Source organism: Ranitomeya variabilis, chromosome 8, assembly GCF_051348905.1.
Source record: "Ranitomeya variabilis isolate aRanVar5 chromosome 8, aRanVar5.hap1, whole genome shotgun sequence".
NCBI lineage: Eukaryota > Metazoa > Chordata > Amphibia > Anura > Dendrobatidae > Ranitomeya > Ranitomeya variabilis.
This window is the reverse complement of record NC_135239.1, coordinates 156,892,212-156,912,752: the sequence shown is the minus strand read 5'-3', so window position 1 is coordinate 156,912,752 and position 20,541 is coordinate 156,892,212. Positions and strand designations below refer to the sequence as shown.

The 20,541-nt window shown below is 44.5% G+C and overlaps 1 long non-coding RNA gene across 1 annotated transcript; it reads left to right on the top strand.

The window, feature by feature from the left end:
• The first annotated feature begins 894 nt into the window (after positions 1-894).
• On the top strand, positions 895-4,536 carry LOC143787314 (uncharacterized). The gene is made up of 3 exons (XR_013218322.1): positions 895-1,036; positions 1,903-2,001; positions 4,309-4,536. It is a non-coding gene; the product is annotated as an uncharacterized LOC143787314 (long non-coding RNA).
• The last annotated feature ends 16,005 nt before the right edge of the window (positions 4,537-20,541 follow it).

Below are 20,541 nucleotides of genomic sequence, written 5' to 3'. Positions count from 1 at the left end.
TATATATATATATATATATATATATATATATATATATATATAAAAATATATATAAATATAATTCTTTTTCACTTTATTTCCTTATTTTTTTTTATCCATTTATTTATTTATTTTTTTATTTCCCAGGTTTATTTATCCTTCTATTTAACAAGGAAGGATTTAAAGGACCTTAAACGAACCCTTTTTACCTAAAGCACAAAAATATAAAAATACACGTTTCTATAAGTAAAATGATCACAGGACACAGAGTTTTGCGCCTTAAATTTATTAAGTAACAAAGACCGGCTGCAGTTTTCTGGATCCACATAGGTCAATGTGAAAGACTTGAGACACGCAGCATTGGTTTGGGGAGATGTAGTTTTTGGTCGTTAAGTCCTTCCCCTATACACTGCATTCCGGCGTCGTCTGCGCTTGTGAGCTAAAAAGAAAAGAAACCAAGTATCAGATTCGGAATATACTATAGTATAAATCGGACGGTAAATCACCTGATTGGCGGCCAGCATGGTGCTCCAGGGGGCTTCTCCTCGTCCGATGTCTCCTCCTACGTCCCCTGAGTTCTGTCCTCACTCTTGACGGCATGATGACAAAGTGGCAGTTCTAGCAGGAGCAAGATGATTAAGGATGACTCCAGGAGAGATTTTTATAGCGGTTTACTATTGTGACTTCATAATTCGATGACATAGCAAGCGGGTGTGGCCCCTTTGTTACGTCAGAGGGTGTGGTTGGATGACCTAAGCGATTTGCATATTCTATTCAATGACATATCAAGCAGGTGTGGCCCCTTTGTTACTTCAGAGGGTGTGGTCAGTTGACCTAAGCGATTTGCATATTCCGTGATTGCATAAAACTGATGTCATCGCGCTTGTCATGAACATTCTATTTGGAATCCTGACTTCAGCCTTGCTCTGCTCCAGACCAAGAAAAGGGTAACCTCGCGATATCAACATGGCGTCTCGGAGGTATAGAAGCACGCCCAGACGTCGCCGCCAAATCAGGAGGTGGAATCACCATAGTCACCATGTGAGCTGTAGAACAGGTAAAGATCCAAATCCAAATTCCCCCCACTCCCCAAATAGGAGGCATAAAAAGTTTGCTGAGTCATTGTGTTGAGCAATATGGCCACCAATAAAGAAAACTATGCTCCCTTCTTTTTCACTCAACTACTAACTTGACAGTTCCTTGGAAAAGCTAGCAGTGAGTTCAGTAGCTATAATGGCACTCATGATTGTAGTTATGTTACTTTCCCTTAAAAAAAAAAAAAAATTATGGACAGTGCAGGACCCTAGAGGGGGGAGGCATAACACTAGTATTCTCTTTTATGCACTCATTGGTTGCTTATATCATGCTCCGCCCCCTCAGGGCCTCACTTCTCAAACCAACCGGCTTTGTTGCCCGTAGCAACCAACTATAATGCTGCAGTCCAATAAGAGCTGATATTTGGTTGGTTGCTATGGGCAACTAGACCAGTTTTGTTTTCCAGATGAGCAGGCATTACCAACATTTTTAAAGTCACGAATCTTGGCGGTTAAAAACTAACTCTAAGACACTTTGGGTGTGCATAAACCGTGTGTGATTTTCTGGCTTTAACGGTCCTGCCAAAATGGTAACTGTCAGTAAGCAAACTAAGGAAAGCGCAGCAGGACATATGCTATAAACATAAATGGTGTTGTTGCCCATAGCAACCAGCATTCCGAGCCACTTTAGAAGTGAAAGCTGAGATGTGATTGGCTGCTGTGGGCAACAAGTTTCCCCTAAGTCAGGCCTAGCGAGTCCTCGTCCTTTTGTGTGGAGTGCTAATTTAAAAGACGGTTGAACAGAACTTTTAACATTTCGGGATATTTCTAGATTTTGAGTGGAAATTATGTAGAGGCAGAATCTGATCTCACGTTTTTCTGTTCGCAGTTCACAGACGCAGGCATCGCCATCATTAAAGCAGACGGCTGGGACGCGAGAAGGGGATTTCTCCCGCTAGCGACATGAGCAAGCATCACAATAAAAACGGTAACCATCGTTACAGCGGTTGGAGATAAATGGACAAGTGGGACAGAATGTGGTGTCCTGTGATGATTTTATCACGCAGCATTTCCTACTAGATATTCAGGCTGAATCCCCCTTGTATAATCCTCACTAATGGATGTGCACCCACCATGCACAAGCCGTAATCACTAGTGATGAGCTAGTATACTTGTTGCTCGGGTTTACAGTACCATGCAAACCTATGGAAAACAAAATCCGCAATGCACATGCTGCGGAAAAAAAATGCTGCATTGTTTATTCTGCAGCATGTCCATTCTTTGTGTGGATTCCTCCATAATAGAAAACTGCAGGTGTAAAACCGCAGGTGGAATCCACACAAAAACCGCATAAAATCCGCTGTAATTCCGCAGTAAATCCGCAGGTAAAACGCAGTGCTTTTTACCTGCGGATTTCTCAAAACAGGTGCGGAAAACTGTCAAATGTCAGCGTGAGTCCGCAGCTATGATCGGAGGTATAAAGTTTACCACTGGTCCGTCAGCAGACGACTGTTGCCACTAATGACATTGAGAGAAAGTTCGGCTAATGGGAGTATTCATCAGCTGGCGCCTATGCTCTAAAAAAAAAGGGATTTTTTCCCTGTATTTTTGATAACCAGCCAGGTAAAACTCAAAGCTGGGGGCTGCAACTCTCAGCTATCAGCTTCAGCAAGGTTGGTTATCAAAAATAGAGGGGTCCCCTTACGGGTTTTTTTCTTTTTTTTTTAAATGATGTGGGGTCCCCTTATTTTTGACAACCAGCCTTCCTAAAGCAGACAGCTAGGTCTGGTATTCTCAGGTTGGTAAGGCATTTCGTTAGTAAGGTATCCATTAAACGGATCGCCATGACAGTATGTGAAACTGGCCAAATAGATGTCCCTTTTCTGTATACTCTGTATGTATATACTGTGCTATATATGCTGGATGTAATGTATACACTGTGCCATATATGCTGGATGTATACGCTCTGCTATATACGCTGGATGTATACACTGTGCTATATATGATGGGTGTAAACACTGTGCTATATATGCTGGATGTATACGCTGTGCTATATTCCCTGGATGTATACACTGTGCTTTATACGCTGGATGTATACACTGTGCTATATATGCTGGATGTATACACTGTGCTATATATGCTGGATGTATACACTGTGCTATATATGCTGGATTTATACACTGTGCTATATATGCTGGATGTATTCACTGTGCTGTATATACTGGATGTATACACTGTGCAATATATGCTGGATTAATACACTGTGCTATATATGCTGGATGTACACACTGCTATATATGCTGGATGAATACACTGTGCTATATATGCTGGCTGTATACACTGTGCTATATATGCTGGATGTATACACTGTGCTATATACAGTCATGGCCAAAAGTATTCACATCCCTGCAATTCTGTCAGATAATACTCAGTTTCTTCCTGAAAATGATTGCAAACACAAATTCTTTGGTATTATTATCTTCATTTAATTTGTCTTAAATGAAAAAAACACAAAAAGAATTGTTCTAAAGCCAAATTGGATATAATTCCACACCAAACATAAAAAAGGGGGTGGACAAAAGTATTGGCACTGTTCGAAAAATCATGTGATGCTTCTCTAATTTGTGAAATTAACAGCACCTGTAACTTACCTGTGGCACCTAACAGGTGTTGGCAATAACTAAATCACACTTGCAGCCAGTTGACATGGATTAAATGTTAACACGATCGTCAGTAAATATATAAACATAAGGCGACTCAAAATCATATTATTAATTTTTGGAGAACAAAAGAGTCAAAAAATGGCCCAAAAGGTAATATTAAAACATGTTTATTAATAATCAACTTGGCATAAAAGCACATACGTATAGAAAAGACTTCATATAGTGTAGTAGTGGATTGTGACTGTGTCCTATGGTGCAACCAGCACACCAGGTTCACAGATCAGGGCACAATTGTAATCATAGTGTAAATTCTATGTTGCAGCAATAAATAACAATGAACTCCATATAGGTAAAGGGAGTTACATCATATGCATGGTAGCCAAGGCAAGTATTAACAGCTAGCAATAGTGCTGACCATGTAAGCATACCTACATATATGCCTTGCAACATAAAGAACATAACGATATAAAGGCTATTTACCCATGAATGTTCAGGTGAGCCCGTCTGGATCCTGGATGTGTACCCCAACGCGCGTTTCGCGTCTGTGTGTAACCGCTTCCTCAGGGGGCGTGGCTAATACGGGATCCTGATCTAATATATATCCTAACATAATCCGGTCATGTGACCAACAGGTGCATTAGCGTGGAACGCAGTAACTACATCCTCGCTGTATTCCAAGCCTCAGATTCAGCGGCAGGACCCGGTCACGTGAGCGGTTCGGCGCCACGCCCACATCACATAACACAGGATCGCCGCCGAAGAAGAAGCTCGGGACAGCAAGGATTGCATTCCCACGCATAAAGTGACTTAGTGCTAGTGAGGTAATTGGTTCCGTGCAGAAATTAAAATAATTATAAGAGCCTAAATTATTTAGGCACCATAACGAAAGTGCGCATGCGTGAGCAATAATTAACATTAAAGATATGCACAATAATCTACTATGTTCACTGGTTTACCCTGCGCCTACCTAATCGAGACACAGAGCATCCCTAGGAGCAACCGTGCATGTGAAGGTGCAATAAGTGCGTGATACATTAAACTTATTCCACTATATATGATGTTTAAATAATTTACATACTATGTCTCACACAGAAAATAAGAAGAAAGAAAAGAACCAGAGCCGTAAAAATACACTATGGTCATAATCACTACAGATCAACCTAAGATTCAATAAAACTACATACAAGTATGAGGATATTATGCACATAAATGCAATATTTATAAATAGATATATCAATACTATGGAGGAAAATATAGGATTGTTATTATTTTTGTGTATAATTAACACAGTCCATTTTCATTTGTCAATCTTCTGCTCTTCCGAGTGGTAAGTATTATTCTCATCCGTATATATTTTCTCCCCATATATCCTCCCGGCATGGATAATCGTGTGAAGAAATGACCAAAGGTATAAACACACTAAAAATTAACAGATCAAAAAATACCGAATTAAAAACTGACAGGTAAGTAACAGAAACAGAACATGAGATGGTAATGATAATACTACTAGTCCCGGGCATTAAACTTAGAGAAAGGAAGAAAATCCATGTGCCTCATTCAGGCCCCTCGGTATCATAGTTCCGAGAGTGTTAATCCAGCGGCACTCTCGCTGTGCCAAGATGCGCTTGACATCACCACTGTTATGACCCCAATGGCGAGGGTCTCAGAGATATCAGCAAGTCTGCAAAGTACAAAAATCCAGCTCATAGGGCAGTGGTAACTGGGTTGACCATATATCTACTCCTAACGCCAACCCTAGAAGTAGCCGGGGAACATGCCTACGTTGGTCGCTAGATGTCTCGCGCCAGCCGGAGAGCTAACTACCCCTAGAAGAGGAAAACAAAGACCTCTCTTGCCTCCAGAGAAAGGACCCCAAAAGTAGGATACAAGCCCCCCACAAATAATAACGGTGAGGTAAGAGGAAATGACAAACACAGAGATGAACTAGGTTTAGCACAGAGAGGCCCACTTACTAATAGCAGAATATAGTAAGATAACTTATATGGTCAACAAAAACCCTATCAAAAATCCACGCTGGAGATTCAAGAACCCCCGAACCGTCTAACGGCCCGGGGGGAGAACACCAGCCGCCCTAGAGCTTCCAGCAAGGTCAGGATACAGATAATATACAAGCTGGACAAAAAATGCAAACAATAACGAATAGCAAAAAGCAAAAAAGCAGACTTAGCTTAATCAAGCAGGAACCAGGATCAGTAGACCAGAGCAATACAGATTAGCTCTGATATCAACGTTGCCAGGCATTGAACTGAAGGTCCAGGGAGCTTATATAGCAACACCCCTGACCTAACGACCCAGGTGAGCATAAAAGGAATGACTGACAAACCCAGAGTCAAATCACTAGTAGCCACTAGAGGGAGCCAAAAAGTAAATTCACAACAGTACCCCCCCCTTAGTGAGGGGTCACCGAACCCTCACCAAGACCACCAGGGCGATCAGGATGAGCGGCGTGAAAGGCACGAACTAAATCGGCAGCATGCACATCAGAGGCGACCACCCAGGAATTATCCTCCTGACCATAGCCCTTCCACTTGACCAGGTACTGAAGCCTCCGCCTGGAGAGACGAGAATCTAAGATCTTCTCCACCATGTACTCCAACTCGCCCTCAACCAACACCGGAGCAGGAGGCTCAGCAGAAGGAACCACAGGCACAATGTACCGCCGCAACAAGGACCTATGAAATACGTTGTGAATGGCAAACGACACCGGAAGATCCAGGCGAAAGGATACAGGATTAAGGATCTCCAATATCTTGTAAGGACCAATGAATCGAGGCTTAAATTTGGGAGAGGAGACCTTCATAGGAACAAATCGAGAAGACAGCCATACCAAATCCCCAACACGAAGTCGGGGACCCACACCGCGGCGGCGGTTGGCAAAACGCTGAGCCTTCTCCTGTGACAACTTCAAGTTGTCCACCACATGATTCCAGATCCGCTGCAACCTATCCACCACAGAATCCACCCCAGGACAGTCAGAAGGCTCCACATGTCCCGAGGAAAAACGAGGGTGGAAACCAGAGTTGCAGAAAAATGGCGAAACCAAGGTGGCAGAACTAGCCCGATTATTAAGGGCAAATTCAGCCAACAGCAAGAAGGTCACCCAATCATCCTGATCAGAAGAGACAAAACACCTCAAATACGCCTCCAGAGTCTGATTAGTTCGTTCCGTTTGTCCGTTAGTCTGTGGATGAAAAGCGGACGAAAACGACAAATCTATGCCCATCCTACCACAAAAGGATCGCCAGAACCTGGAAACAAACTGGGATCCTCTGTCCGACACAATATTCTCAGGAATGCCGTGCAAACGAACCACGTTCTGGAAGAACACAGGAACCAGATCAGAAGAGGAAGGCAGTTTGGGCAAAGGAAACAGATGGACCATCTTGGAGAAACGATCACATATCACCCAGATGACAGACATGCCCTGAGACACCGGAAGATCTGAAATGAAATCCATAGAGATGTGTGTCCAAGGTCTCTTCGGGACAGGCAAGGGCAAGAGCAACCCGCTGGCACGAGAACAGCAAGGCTTAGCTCGAGCACAAGTACCACAGGACTGCACAAATGACCGCACATCTCTTGACAAGGAAGGCCACCAAAAGGACCTGGCCACCAGATCTCTGGTGCCGAAAATTCCCGGGTGCCCTGCCAACACTGAGGAATGAACCTCGGAAATGACTCTGCTGGTCCATTTAGCAGGCACAAACAATCTGTCAGGTGGACAAGAGTCAGGCCTACCAGCCTGAAATCTCTGCAACACACGTCGCAGATCTGGAGAAATAGCTGACAGGATAACTCCTTCCTTAAGAATACCCACAGGTTCAGCGACTCCAGGAGCATCAGGCACAAAGCTCCTAGACAGAGCATCGGCCTTCACATTCTTAGAACCTGGTAAATACGAAACCACAAAGTCAAAACGGGAGAAAAACAATGACCAGCGGGCCTGTCTAGGATTCAGGCGTTTAGCAGACTCGAGGTACATCAGATTTTTGTGATCAGTCAAGACCACCACACGATGCTTAGCACCCTCGAGCCAATGACGCCACTCCTCAAATGCCCACTTCATGGCCAACAACTCCCGATTGCCCACATCATAATTTCGCTCTGCCGGCGAAAACTTCCTAGAGAAAAAGGCACAAGGTCTCATAGTAGAGCAACCAGGGCCTCTCTGCGACAAAACGGCCCCTGCCCCAATCTCCGAAGCATCCACTTCAACCTGAAAGGGAAGTGAGACATCAGGCTGGCACAAAACAGGCGCTGAAGTAAACCGGCGCTTCAACTCCTGGAAAGCCTCCACGGCAGCAGGAGCCCAGTTAGCCACATCAGAGCCTTTCTTGGTCATATCCGTCAACGGTTTAACAACGCTAGAAAAATTAGCGATAAAACGACGGTAGAAGTTAGCAAAACCCAAGAACTTCTGAAGACTCTTAACTGACGAGGGTTGAGTCCAATCATGAATAGCTCGAACCTTGACTGGGTCCATCTCCATAGCAGAAGGGGAAAAAATGAACCCTAAAAAGGGAACCTTCTGTACACCAAAGAGACACTTTGAGCCTTTAACAAACAAAGAATTTTCACGCAAAATCTTGAAAACCATCCTGACCTGTTCCACATGCGAGTCCCAATCATCAGAAAAAAACCAGAATATCATCCAGATAAACGATCAAAAATTTATCCAGATACTTCCGGAAAATGTCATGCATAAAGGACTGAAAAACTGAAGGTGCATTAGAGAGCCCAAATGGCATCACCAAGTACTCAAAATGACCTTCGGGCGTATTGAATGCGGTTTTCCATTCATCTCCTTGCTTAATGCGCACAAGGTTGTACGCACCACGAAGGTCTATCTTGGTGAACCACTTGGCACCTTTAATCCGGGCAAACAAGTCTGACAACAACGGCAAAGGATACTGAAATTTGACAGTGATCTTATTCAAAAGCCGATAGTCAATACAAGGCCTCAAAGATCCGTCCTTTTTAGCCACAAAAAAGAATCCCGCACCAAGAGGGGAAGAAGAAGGACGGATATGCCCCTTCTCCAGAGACTCCTTGATATATGAACGCATCGCGGTATGTTCAGGTACCGACAGATTAAACAGTCTTCCCTTAGGAAACTTACTGCCTGGAATCAAATCTATTGCACAGTCACATTCCCTATGAGGAGGCAATGCACTTGACCTAGACTCGCTGAAGACATCCTGATAATCAGACAAATATGCCGGAACTTCCGAAGGCGTAGAAGTAGCAATAGACACGGGCAGGGAATCTCCATGAATTCCATGACAGCCCCAACTTGACACTGACATTGCCTTCCAGTCCAAGACTGGATTATGGGTCTGTAACCATGGCAACCCCAAAACAACCAAATCATGCATCTTATGCAGAACAAGAAAACGTATCACCTCCCGATGTTCAGGAGTCATGCACATGGTAACCTGTGTCCAAAACTGCGGCTTATTTTCTGCCAATGGCGTAGCGTCAATACCCCTAAGAGGGATAGGATTTTCTAATGGCTCAAGAACAAAACCGCAACGCTTGGCAAATGACAGATCCATAAGACTCAGGGCAGCACCTGAATCTACAAACGCCACGACAGGATACGATGACAGTGAGCAAATCAAAGTTACAGATAGAATGAACTTAGGTTGCAAATTACCAATGGCGACAGGACTAACAACCTTAGTAAGACGCTTAGAGCATGCTGAGATAACATGTGCAGAATCACCACAGTAGTAACACAAGCCATTCTGGCGTCTATGAATTTTCCGCTCATTTCTAGTCAGGATTCTATCACATTGCATTAAATCAGGTGCCTGTTCAGATAACACCATGAGGGAATTTGCGGTTTTGCGCTCCCGCAACCGCCGGTCAATTTGAATCGCCAGGGCCATGGAATCATTCAGACCTGTGGGAATGGGAAAACCCACCATCACATTCTTAATGGCTTCAGAAAGGCCATTTCTAAAATTTGCAGCCAATGCACACTCGTTCCACTGGGTCAGCACGGACCATTTCCGAAATTTTTGGCAATACACCTCAGCCTCGTCCTGGCCCTGAGACATAGCCAGCAAGGCTTTTTCTGCCTGAATCTCAAGATTGGGTTCCTCATAAAGCAAACCGAGCGCCAGAAAAAACGCATCAATATCAGCCAATGCCGGATCTCCTGGCGCCAGCGAGAAAGCCCAATCCTGAGGGTCGCCCCGTAAAAAAGAAATAACAATTTTCACTTGCTGAGCAGAGTCTCCAGAGGAACAGGGTCTCAGGGACAAAAACAATTTACAATTATTCCTGAAATTTCTAAACTTAAATCGGTCTCCGGAAAACAGTTCAGGAATCGGTATCTTAGGTTCTGACATAGGATTTCTGGTAACATAATCTTGTATGCCCTGCACACGAGCAGCAAGCTGGTCCACACTTGTAATCAAGGTTTGGACATTCATGTCTGCAGCAATCACAAGCCACTCAAAGGTAAAGGGGAAAAGAAAAAAAAAAGAAAAAAAATGAGAGAGAGAAAAAAAAAACTCAGAACTTTCTTTCTTATAATCCCACTTCTGCAATGCATTTAACATTTAGTACTGGCCTGGCAAACTGTTATGACCCCAATGGCGAGGGTCTCAGAGATATCAGCAAGTCTGCAAAGTACAAAAATCCAGCTCATAGGGCAGTGGTAACTGGGTTGACCATATATCTACTCCTAACGCCAACCCTAGAAGTAGCCGGGGAACATGCCTACGTTGGTCGTTAGATGTCTCGCGCCAGCCGGAGAGCTAACTACCCCTAGAAGAGGAAAACAAAGACCTCTCTTGCCTCCAGAGAAAGGACCCCAAAAGTAGGATACAAGCCCCCCACAAATAATAACGGTGAGGTAAGAGGAAATGACAAACACAGAGATGAACTAGGTTTAGCACAGAGAGGCCCACTTACTAATAGCAGAATATAGTAAGATAACTTATATGGTCAACAAAAACCCTATCAAAAATCCACGCTGGAGATTCAAGAACCCCCGAACCGTCTAACGGCCCGGGGGGAGAACACCAGCCGCCCTAGAGCTTCCAGCAAGGTCAGGATACAGATAATATACAAGCTGGACAAAAAATGCAAACAATAACGAATAGCAAAAAGCAAAAAAGCAGACTTAGCTTAATCAAGCAGGAACCAGGATCAGTAGACCAGAGCAATACAGATTAGCTCTGATATCAACGTTGCCAGGCATTGAACTGAAGGTCCAGGGAGCTTATATAGCAACACCCCTGACCTAACGACCCAGGTGAGCATAAAAGGAATGACTGACAAACCCAGAGTCAAATCACTAGTAGCCACTAGAGGGAGCCAAAAAGTAAATTCACAACACACCACCTCTGATGCCACAAGAAACATGATCTATCCCACGTGCCATGAAGGATTTGGGGTTGCAGTCATGAAACTGTCTATAGTGCCGTGGTATGGTCTTCAATTTCAAAGGTTCCTTCTCACCTCTGGCCGCGATTATGTCGCGCACATGTTCGCGTATTCGTGTACCCAGTCGGCGAGAGGTGAGCCCAACATACACTTTGGGACAACTGCACACAGCATAATATATAACCTGCGTAGTATTGCAGGTTATATGATGATTGATTTTAAAAGTCCTTGTACTGTCGACAGTTTCAAAGGTGGTAGTGCGACTGATGTTACAACATGAGATGCAACTACCACACGGAAAGCAACCCCTTGGTGGTCCACCTGATCCAAAATTATATCCCATGGTCCTGGGAACATAATGACTGGACACCAAATAATCCTTCAAATTTCTGCTTCTCCGGGCCGTCATTGAGGGATACTCTTTGAGATATTTAGAAAGTAAAGGGTCACTCGTGAGGATGACCGGGTCCTGCCGCTGAATCTGAGGCTTGGAATACAGCGAGGATGTAGTTACTGCGTTCTACGCTAATGCACCTGTTGGTCACATGACCGGATTATGTTAGGATATATATTAGATCAGGATCCCGTATTAGCCACGCCCCCTGAGGAAGCGGTTACACACAGACGCGAAACGCGCGTTGGGGTACACATCCAGGATCCAGACGGGCTCACCTGAACATTCATGGGTAAATAGCCTTTATATCGTTATGTTCTTTATGTTGCAAGGCATATATGTAGGTATGCTTACATGGTCAGCACTATTGCTAGCTGTTAATACTTGCCTTGGCTACCATGCATATGATGTAACTCCCTTTACCTATATGGAGTTCATTGTTATTTATTGCTGCAACATAGAATTTACACTATGATTACAATTGTGCCCTGATCTGTGAACCTGGTGTGCTGGTTGCACCATAGGACACAGTCACAATCCACTACTACACTATATGAAGTCTTTTCTATACGTATGTGCTTTTATGCCAAGTTGATTATTAATAAACATGTTTTAATATTACCTTTTGGGCCATTTTTTGACTCTTTTGTTCTCCAAAAATTAATGACATGGATTAAAGTTGACTCGACCTCTGTCCTGTGTCCTTGTGTGTACCACATTGAGCATGGAGAAAAGAAAGAAGACCAAAGAACTGTCTGAGGACTTGAGAAACCAAATTGTGAGGAAGCATGAGCAATCTCAAGGCTACAAGTCCATCTCCAAAGACCTGAATGTTCCTGTGTCTACCGTGTCATCAAGAAGTTTAAAGCCCATGGCACTGTGGCTAACCTCCCTAGATGTGGACGGAAAAGAAAAATTGACAAGAGATTTCAACGCAAGATTGTGCGGATGTTGGATAAAGAACCTCGACTAACATCCAAACAAGTTCAAGCTGCCCTGCAGTCCGAGGGTACAACAGTGTCAACCCGTACTATCCATTGGCGTCTGAATGAAAAGGGACGGTATGGTAGGAAACCCAGGAAGACCCCACTTCTTACCCCGAGACATAAAAAAGCCAGGCTGGAGTTTGCCAAAACTTACCTGAAAAAGCCTAAAACGTTTTGGAAGAATGTTCTCTGGTCAGATGAGACAAAAGTAGAGCTTTTTGGGCAAAGGCATCAACATGGAGTTTACAGAAGAAAAAAAGAGGCATTCAAAGAAAAGAAGACGGTCCCTACAGTCAAACATGGCGGAGGTTCCCTGATGTTTTGGGGTTGCTTTGCTGCCTCTGGCACTGGACTGCTTGACTGTGTGCATGGCATTATGAAGTCTGAAGACTACCAACAAATTTTGTAGCATAATGTAGGGCCCAGTGTGAGAAAGCTGGGTCTCCCTCAGAGGTCATGGGTCTTCTAGCAGGACAATAACCCAAAACACACTTCAAAAAGCACTAGAAAATGGTTTGAGAGAAAGCACTGGAGACTTCTAAGGTGGCCAGCAATGAGTCCAGACCTGAATCCCATAGAACACCTGTGGAGAGATCTAAAAATGGCAGTTTGGAGAAGGCACCCTTCAAATATCAGGGACCTGGAGCAGTTTTCCAAAGAAGAATGGTCTAAAATTCCAGCAGAGCATTGTGAGAAACTCATTGATGGTTACCGGAAGCGGTTGGTCGCAGTTATTTTGGCTAAAGTTTGTGCAACCAAGGATTAGGCTGAGGGTGCCAATACTTTTGTCTGGCCCATTTTTGGAGTTTTGTGTGAAATGATCAATGTTTTGCTTTTTGCTTCATTCTCTTTTGTGTTTTTTCATTTAAGACAAATTAAATGAAGATAATAATACCAAAGAATTTGTGTTTGCAATCATTTTCAGGAAGAAACTGAGTATTATCTGACAGAATTTCAGGGGTGTCAATACTTTTGGCCATGACTGTATGCTGAATGTATACACTGTACTACAGTATATATGCTGGATGTATACACTGTGCTATATATGCTGGATTTATACACTGTGCTATATATGCTGGATGTATTCACTGTGCTGTATATACTGGATGTATACACTGTGCAATATATGCTGGATGTACACACTGCTATATATGCTGGATGAATACACTGTGCTATATATGCTGGCTGTATACACTGTGCTATATATGCTGGATGTATACACTGTGCTATATATACTGGATGTATACACTGTGCTATATATGCTGAATGTATACACTGTGCTATATATGCTGGATGTATACACTGTGCTGTATATACTGGATGTATACACTGTGCAATATATGCTGGATTAATACACTGCTATTTATGCTGGATGTATACACAGTGCTATATACGCTGGATGTATACAGTGTGCTATATATGCTGGATGTATACAGTGTGCTATATATGCTGGATGAATACACTGTGCTATATATGCTGGATGTATACACTGTGCTATATATGCTGGATGAATACACTGTGCTATATATGCTGGATGTATACACTGTGCTATATATACTCTAATGTATACACTGTGCTATATATGCTGGATGTTTACATTGTGCGATATATGCTGGATGTATACATTGTGCTACATATGCTGGATGTATACACTGGGCTATATATGCTGGATGTATACACTGGGCTATATATGCTGGATGTATACACTGTGCATTATAAGCTGTATGCATATACTTTGTATATACGCTGGATGTATACACTGTGCTATATATGCTGGATGTATACACTGTGTTATATATGCTGGATGTATACACTGTGCTATATATGCTGGATGTATACACTGTGCTTTATAAGCTGGATGTATACACGGTGCTATAAATGCTGAATGTATGCACTGTGCTATATATGCTGGATGTTTACACTGTGCTATATATGCTGGCTGTACACACTGTGCTATATATGCTGGATGAATACACTGTGCTATATATGTTGAATGTATACACTGTGCTATATATGTTGAATGTATACACTGTGCTTTAAAAGCTGGATGTATATACTGTGCTATATACGCTGGATGTATATACTGTGCTGTATACTTTGGATGTATACACTGTGCTATATATGCTGAGTGTAAACATTGTGCTATATATGCTGGATGTATACACTGTGCTTTATAAGCTGGATGTATACACTGTGCTATACATGCTGGATTTATACACTGTGCTATATATGCTGGATGAATACACTATGATATATATGCTGGATGTATACACTGTGCTATATATGCTTGATGTATACACTGTGCTATATATGCTGGATGTATACACTGTGCTTTATAAGCTGGAAGTATACACTGTGCTATATACGGTGGATGTATACACCGTGCTATATATGCTGGATGTATACACTCTGCTTTATATAATTGATGTAGACAGTGTGCTTTATACTCTGGATGTGTACACTGTGCTATATATGCTGAATGTATACACTGTGCTATATATGCTGAATGTATACACTGTGCTATATATGCTGGATGTATTCACTGTGCTTTATAAGCTGGATGTATACACTGTGCTATATATGCTGGATGTATACACTGTGTTATATATAAAGAAAGCCGCAGTCATAAGTCCGAGTAAATACAAAATACATAAACTTTATTAGTCACAAACAGGTGAAAAAATGACAGATAAGAACAATCACCGTGCCACCCATAGCACGTACAAAACAGGGCAGGGGTAGGTGCCTCAAGTATAAACCAATACATACAAAGAATGACCGTACACAGTGCACAGTAGTAGGCTAGTTCATATGTCTGCGTATTTATGTATGCTACAGGTAAATGTATGCAGCAAGAACAAACCCACAAAAGTATACATACCGGCCAACTGTAGAGACGCAGAATCTGTAGGCAACCCACCCCCGTCCACCCCGACGTGCGTTTCGGCGAATGCCTTTCTCAAGGGGTATGCAGATGTACTAACGGGTCCAATATATATAGGGCAAAAAACTAATCGTACCCGCCCTGCAGAGTATCTTAATCACCGGTCGTCAGTTCACATGGCCACACACCACCGGAAATACACGGGCCCCATGTATTTCAGAGGTAATGGCACCACGATGCATAAGACTGGAAGTGAAGCTCTGAGGGCACAGCGCGATCAGAATACAGCTCGACATGCGCAGATTGTGCCGCGCAGCCATCTTGGTGAAGGCCATAGCTGAACAGCACTGCGCAGACATCTTAAAGGGGACCATATCCAGATACTCCATATGCATAATGAGGCAACCATCTTGGTGGCGATACCAGGTAGTAAAAAACGTGCCACCATCTACCAAAAGGACATATTTTAAAGAGAAAATATAAAAAATAATAAATAGATACCGATTTGCACCATAGCAAGATGATCGCTCTACATATAGCTCAACTTACAAGGACCAAATCCGGATATGTCCACACTTAAATATGTATACGCCCAGAAATAAAAAATAAACAAAAAACAAACAAAATCGTGGCATATTCATAGGTGGGAGAGAGTAACAACAACAAAAGTCTAGGAGGGCATTACTAAGATGCAAAATATCATATTATCAATTAAGGGATAGCACACAGATTGTATAGCGAATTTAACAAATATATCTATATCTTTCGATCGCTGTGGATAGAATATCACACGTGTACACATACACAAATACATATATGTACATATAGAGAGAGATATGCATGTACGTGCACACCCCTAAAGGGGTAAGCATATAAAGCCCCAACAACATCATAAGTACCCACATAATCTCAAAAAGAATATATACATGCGTATAGATCCACATAGCCATATCCATCATCCCCCCTAAACTAGTAAGTATCATGCATAGTCCATAAAGAACAGGAGATGGTGTCCATGGTTCACAGTTGACATCCCATCGCGTATAGTCCCAATGTTGTACTTCAACCTGCGTGGCCTGATGCTGGTAGCAACGTCATCTTCCAAAGATCTTGACAATGGTTAACGGAGGTCAGTGTCCTCCCGAATTGTTTACCAAGAAAAGTCACCCATCCTCACGTGCCACAATCACTAGTACTAGAAAAAGATAAAACCCATTAAAATCACATAAAATAAAGCACATGCGGGAGTGTGCACGAAGAATAGAACAGCAGCAACCAGTGGATTACAAAAATGAGGCAAAGGAAATGTTCTCGTTCAGATCCTCAGGCTGGATGGTCTGAAGACGCCATATCCACTGCGTCTCAAGCCTTCCCAACCTCTTAGAGAGTTGACCACCCCTAATGTTGATTTTTAGAGCACCTATCCCCCTGACCCTCAGAAGCGCCACATTGCATCCATGAAAATCCTTGAAGTGTCTGGGTAAGGTTTTAAGTAAAGATCCATCCGTGTGGCCAGAGGCCGCCTGTATTCCCAATACGTGTTCCCTAATGCGGACCTTTAGGCGAGTGGCAAGGCCTACATAAATAAGTCCGCAGGGACATGTAGCATAGTATATCACATATCGTGTAGTACACGTAATGTGTTGTCTGATAGAGTATACCTTGGTGCCCTTAGAGTTGGAAAATGAGCTACAACTTTCCACGTTGGGACAGGCGACACAGTGGCCACACGGACTACATCCAGACCTTGGTGTAAATCTATCCAAGAAGGTCAGAGGATGCTGGTTCATATGGTGGCTACGAACCAAATGATCCCGAAGGTTTCTGGCACATCTAAATGTCATGGAGGGTCGAGCCGGGAGGAATTTTTTAATGGTAGGATTGTTCTTATCTGTCATTTTTTCACCTGTTTGTGACTAATAAAGTTTGTGTCTTTTGCATTCACTGGGACTTATGACTGCAGCTCTCTTTGGATAGTTTTTGTTCTATATTCATGCAGATTGTCCATTATGGTGCTATTTCAGTCCCATTTATCTATTGGTAACTAATCCCTTATTAGGAATATAATTATGTTGGTGACTGTTTTATTTTTCACGAAATATCTATGGTTAACTGTGTTATATATGCTGGATGTATATGCAGCGCCCCAGAGTCCTGGTCGTTGCAGTACTGTGGCTCCACCACTAAGGAGAGCTATGGTACGTCTGATGGCACTGAAGGAGTTCATCTGATCAGGTATCACAGACACCAATACATTTCACAGTCGGGCCTCCGGGGGGAGCTAAGGGTTCTATTCACTAGGCCACTCCCCACCATAGTGGGTAAACTGGGGGTCAGGCAGGAAGTTAGATCAGAAAGCTGACTGGGTTGGAACCAGGCAACACCTTGTGGCAGAGGGTGTTGTAGGGGAAGATACAGTAGGGTCTCTGTCGGGGGTGGGTTCCTGACAGAGGCTTGGCAACTTGAACGAACGTAACGGGACCGTGCCTGCTCCGGGTAGCGGCGGTGCCCAAGGAAGGATTAGAAGAGAGATCGATTGTGCTGAGTGAGAAACGAGATCACGCAAAAGGAGAAATACCAGTAGGAGTCGTGCTGTAAGACCGAAGCAACATCCTACTGAGGCGCACTACCGGTGGCCGGAACGCCGAGGGAGTATCATAACATTCAGCTTCAAGCAATACTCCAAACAGCGGCAGGACAGTCAGTCTAAGGCGGGCTGTCTAACTTTAATCACCTATGCAGTCTTGGGGGGCAACTTGTGGAGAGGGGCGACTCTAGGGTCCCGGAAGAGCTCCGAGCCTACCCTTCAAACGGGTGCCGTCCCAACCAGAACAACAGGGAGGGACAGAGGATTAGCAGAACATCATCTAATCGAGTTGTGAGGGAACTTAAGAAACAGACACAACAGTTGTGGGGACTTTCCGTAAGCACAGCAGGGAAGGACCACAACACATAGCGCTAGAAGGAAGGCACCGATTTCCACCTGTGAAGAGAACTCTGGAGGTGCCATTGGACCGGCCGGACTTGCGCAGCCTGGTGAACCGTGTTCTGGACTGAGGACCCAGAGATCTTCAGTAAAGAGGTAAAGAGACTGCAACCTGGTGTCCTTGTTATTTACTGCACTGCACCACTACAGCCTCATCACCACCATCTACATCATACCTATCACTGTACGCCCCTCGGCAGGGTCACGGACCGGGCCTAGCCACCGTGACAACCGCAGAGCCGAGACTCAGAGGCCCGGTACCGGGTAGCCCCTACGACCCTGCGGCGGTGGGGGCGCTACAACTTGGCGTCACGAACAGGATCTACTTAAGCCTGAGGAATCAGGTCATGTGTGCCTTGGAACTGTACTTTATTACAAAGACTGTGCTGTGCCATTTACCGCCAAAATCCGCCGCCATTATAGCGCTGAGGAGAGTGCAGGAGAAGAAAAGGGGCGTGGAGTGGGCGTAGGCAAGCTGGAGAGCGCGAACAACAATGGCCGCCCAGTCTAAATATTTCTGTGTCCTGAGGACGAGTCCGTCAACAGCTGAGGTCCGCCTCCTGATCCTGTTTGGAGGGTGGAGACCATGGAGACGGGGCCGCCCACGAAAGAGACCGCGGGAAGAGGACATTGGAGAAGGAGAAAAGATGGCGACACCGAGAACACCGCGTGGGACTGACCCGATCCAGCCTGAGGCTGCGCCACTCGACATAGCCCCAGACGCGCCAACGTTGCGGGGACTGACCCTCACGGAGCCACCGATGGGCCGACCCCCCTTGCCGCCGTCTGAGGAGTGTGTAGCTGCAGCCGAGGCCCGCCGGATAGCACGCCGTTTGGAGGCTGATGCCCGCGTGCTCGTTCGGCTGGGCCAGCCCACGGAGGTCCACTTGTCTCCAGTGACCCCTGCTCCTCCCAACCCGGCCGCGGCTGAAAGTGCGCTGCAGACGCAGGGCCTGAAGATCATGCCAGAGGCCGAACACCTGCGGCGCTTGGTGGCTGCATGGCGTGACCGACCACAACCGGCAACCCAGGTGGATCTGACCACCGTTACAGAGGACCCCTCGTCCCACTGGGGTGTAGTGGTCTCCTTCAACCCCCGACATGGACGCGGGGTTATACAGGAGATCGGGGAGCCGCTACAAGTCCACGTGGACCGGGAGGAGGTAGAGCCCGCGGAGGAAGATTCCCTCGCGACCTGGAGCCAGGTGATGCTGTGACCTACACCAGGTGGAGGAGAGCAACAGGCGAAGCTGGCTGGATGGCGCGGGGTGTCCAGCGGTGCGTCGCGCTTCAGGCCACCGCTGCAACGTCTGCAGATGGGCCTCCCGCCGAAAAGGCAACGGAACCTGACCCTGCGGAGCAGCGGGGAACCCGGACCTACCATGTACCTTGGGGGCGTGCAGGATCCTCGGTGAAAAGAACATCCCGGCGAGGGATCCTGTCGTTGTTGGGGCGGGACCCGCTCCTTGAACCAGCAGGACGACCCGTTGGTCTGGTGAGGCCCGGGAGGAAACCACCTTCTCTACCGAAGAACGAGTAAGCATGACTGCTTTAAATATGTAAATAGTTCTTTGACTGTCTGTTCGTGTCCTGTGTTGCTGCTAGACCCGTTCAGGGTTAACTCTTAAGGGGATCCTTCTGTTGACCCGGGATCCCTATTGTTTTGTTTTTTGTTTGTTTTTCCAAAGTTTTTGCACAAGTTTTTAGTTGAAAAGAACTGCTGAAATCATGAACAGTGCATGATACGAACTTTTTGTACATAGTTTGCACCTTATTAAAGGTGCTCCCTACTGGTTTTATTTAAAGAAGGACTCTTTGTGTAGATACCACTCTGGAACCTTTGCTGAGTATGGACTGGTAGCTTGAGAAGACATGCTACCTCATAGAGACTTGGTCCCCTCTTAAAGGGGATGCTCATTTGTCGCACTTAAACGATGATATTGCTTTAAGACAGGTAGCAATAATGTTTGACGAAAGAAAGTGATGATAATGTTTACATGAGTAAGTTATATGTATTCAACTAGTTAATTGTGAAGAAATGCTGATGATGTTCTCTGAAAAGAAAAAGTGAAAGATAGCAGAAGGATGCAGTGGGCCCGTAGGAGTAGGCGTGGTGTCCAGCATGCATGTTAGTGAGAAAGATAATGAGAAGATTTGATGTTATATAAAGAAAATGGTTGATAACGTTGATAGATA